General features: G+C 38.5%; 1 pseudogene; it reads right to left on the bottom strand.

The window, feature by feature from the left end:
- The window catches only part of LOC118340175, a 6,991-nt pseudogene that overhangs the window by 832 nt on the left and 2,542 nt on the right, over window positions 1-3,617 (bottom strand).

Genomic DNA, 3,617 nt, shown 5'->3' with positions numbered 1-3,617 from the left:
TAAAGGAATTATCTTATCTTATCTACAGTGTGATATAAAGAATTTACTTATAGTCAACATACAGTACAAGATTATAATATTTGGGGGTGGCCTAGGTTCACATCTGTTTCCTGTCTACAGTCACCTCTGTAATAAAGTCATAAAATTCCCTATAAATACTAATGGTCCTTATTGGCTACTAAGTCCTTATTAAATGTCTTCACTTGTTTCAGACAAGAAGGCAGTTCACGCTACAAGCAACTGTTTGCGGCCAGCTAGCGACACAGTTGTGCTGCAGGAAATATTTATGTTTGCATTTTGTTTGTTTGACTATTTATTGTGACTGCACAAGACAGAAAACGTATTAAATGTTTCATGTGGAATATTTTGGGACAACTTGGGTCAGCAAAGCTGTTGGGACCAATCTTTTCATTGTGCAGTATGCGCTCAAATTTTTGTGTTTTTGATTGGTTCTCTCGTCTGCCCATCTAATCAATGTGCATTGCTCTAGTTCGGCAACCTGAGTCTGCCATGCCCGTGATCAGCCAGCTACGTCAAGGAGGGTGGCCGCTTTTCAGATTTATTGTTTGACATTTGTTAGAAAAGTAATCAATTTAATAAGGTATATTACTTTGATGAATAGTTACATTACTTCTGACATTTCTAACTGTATTCAGTAACCTATTACATCTTAAAAGTATCACATGCCTAATTTGTAATTGGTTTAAATGACCAGTGTGTAGGATTTAGTGGAATCTAGTGGTGAAGTTGCAAATAATAGATAGATATTGCAGCTAATAAGCACCACTCGCGTCTGCATTTGACAACCTGGGAATGAGAACAGGCTGTGCAGTGTGAAGGAAACATGGCTGATGCCCATCTTTAGATAATAACGGCTCATTTTAAGGTAACAAAAACCTGATTCCTATACTCCCTATAGCATTATACGCAAATAAAAACATACCTGAATATTATATTCCATTTCTACGAATGTATGTTACACAAATGAACCTTTAACATAAATGAAGAAATACTGGAAAATGTTGGCATTTTATTTTTCATTATTATTTCTCATTATTCTTAAGTTTCTGTTTTTGTTGCCTTGCACAGATATCATCCTCTACTTTTGCATTTTAGCCAAGTTTAAGGAAAACAACAGTATCTTTAGCCATTCTTATTAGTGGATTCAGATGTTTGGACCCCACTGTATGTTTATCTGTAATACTAAGTACCACTCATGTGGCAAAACAATGAATTATCGCATCTGTGCTCAGAAATAATTCACACAATATGCAGCAAATAATTTTATTTTGCGCATCACACAGTTAAAGAGGTAAATTCATTGTGGCTGGATTGCACAGTACAACTGGAAATACATGCAAACAGTGCACAAATCACAGTTTCAGGATAAAAACAAGGCTCCGTCTTTTTGCCTCTCACTTCGACAACTTGTTAATATTCATAAAACAACGCATCTGCAAAATCAGCTAAATATAAATCATTAGACAGTTTCTGCGATGCGTCTGATTGAATTGAATCTCACATCATCACTGCTGATCTCTTTGAGGTTCTTGTACTTTCCTGGTCTCAGATAAAACATCCTGCCCTCGTAGTTGGGCTGCTCAAACATCAACCAGTACCCTTCCATCACGTTGCAGGACTGCATGTCAGACATGTGATAGTGATCCTGGATGGAGTCGCAGTCGTCGGTCAGTTCATGCATCTGCCCTTCAAAGTTGGCTTTTTCGTAGATCCTCAGCTTAAAGGGCCCCTTGTGCTGTTAAAGAACAAAATGTCAAATGGAATGAAATATATGCATGGATTTGACAAGAGTCATGGTGCTGTTTAAAGTAGTACCTAGCTGCTGGGTTGTTAACACATTAAGTACCAAAAAAGTTAACTCTGTTGAGGAATGTGCTTGTTTGCTATGTCAGATCAGAAGCTAAATATCAGCTCAGTCTCTAAATTTCCACTACATCTCAAAAACTGTCTACTTTACAAAATGCAGCGTTTGCTCCGGTGTTAACAAAACCCTCAGATGTACTGCTAACTGGCTAACAAGATACAACGTTCGAAACAGCTTTATGTCATTCTCATCCTTCTTGGAAACAGTAGTTTATTTTCTTAGTGGATTTTGCAAGTTGTCATGGAGATATCAAGATTTTAAAATACAACTGAAAGCTCATAAAAAAAACTAGGATGATGTCAAGCTTTGGGGTTCTTGAAAGGCGTGTTCAGTTTCTCCAAGACATCTCCTGGAAATATCACTACTGGATGCACACAGGGGAAATTGATCTCAGCATTCTCATCTGATTCCAGGTAAGACAGCAACCAAACATATTTCTCCTCAGACTATCCCTTTACATCACTGACTGCCCTTGTCTCTCTTCGGTTGGTGATAGTGTGCATATATTTACCACAGGGACAACGCGGCAGGACTGGATGCAGTCATTGAAGCCGATGGTGTTCTGATACTCGGGGTACTCTCCCGTGGTCAGGAGGTACTGCTGGCCCGTGAAGTTGGGCTGGTCGTAGACCATGAAGGTCCCGCTCTCCACCCTGCAGGAGCTGCAGCGGCTCAGGTGAGAGGCGATCTCAGAGCAGTCACTGATGCACTCATACGAGCGGCCCTGGAAGTTTCTCCCCTCGAAGAAGATAATCTAGAGAGAAAGACACAGATTGTGTTTGGGTCCAACATTAGAAAACAACCAGAGCTACATGTTCAAGTGAATTCTGTGATTATCATAAGATACCCCCTTAATGCAAATCACACTGTATTGCATGGCAGTAGTTGTGCTGTAGTATTTTGGTACAATATATTACAGTATACATTATGATTAAGCTTGTATGCATCAGTTAGTGTCTGTCTCCTGCACTGGCTGGTGCACTGATCTGCAGCCTTCATTACCTTTCCGCTCATGGTCACGCTATTTGATTTCTGTTGTTCTTCTCACTGGCGCGCTGCCTTTTATGCATCATGTGACATCAAAAGAATCTGCGCCTCAATTGTACAAAATAACTGAGTCAGCTCATCAGCATGGAAGTCCCTACTGTATTATGCATCAAAGCTGTGAACACTGCAGCCGCTTAGATTAAACAGTAGTGGTGCAGATTTCACAATAACAAAGCTTGTTATTGCATTACTTTTGTATTTTTGTGCCCTCTATTTTATAATAGGACATGTTTATGTTTATAGGTTTAACGGTGTGCAACAGACTGACATTTAGACAGATGCTAGGTTAAATAAAATGCTTTCAATGTTTTAAAACTAAATCAAAAAGTTACATCTTTGAAATAGGAAATAACACAATCCTCTCACAAATCAAAAGTTGAATTTATAAGAAATAAAATGCACTCTTACTCAGTTCAATACATTCAGGATTTTTGCTGCTACAGCCTTACTTGGTCTGTTATGACCAATAGCTCATGGTGGCTAATGATAGCTAACTTTTTGATAGATATTTCTGGGTAACAGACATTACTAAGTAAATTCGCTGACTACACTCTCTCATATACTTTTGCAGCTATAACATTATGTTTAATTATGTTACAAATACGCACTACAGGTACAGGTGATAGGGAACATTTTTAACTCATATCACCAATGAAAACATCCCTAGTTGATTAACTTAACTTAA

Source organism: Morone saxatilis, unplaced genomic scaffold, assembly GCF_004916995.1.
Source record: "Morone saxatilis isolate NCDOM2014 unplaced genomic scaffold, NCSU_SB_2.0 Contig6, whole genome shotgun sequence".
In the NCBI taxonomy this organism is placed as follows: Eukaryota; Metazoa; Chordata; class Actinopteri; family Moronidae; genus Morone; species Morone saxatilis.
This window is presented reverse-complemented; position numbering and strand designations above follow the sequence as displayed.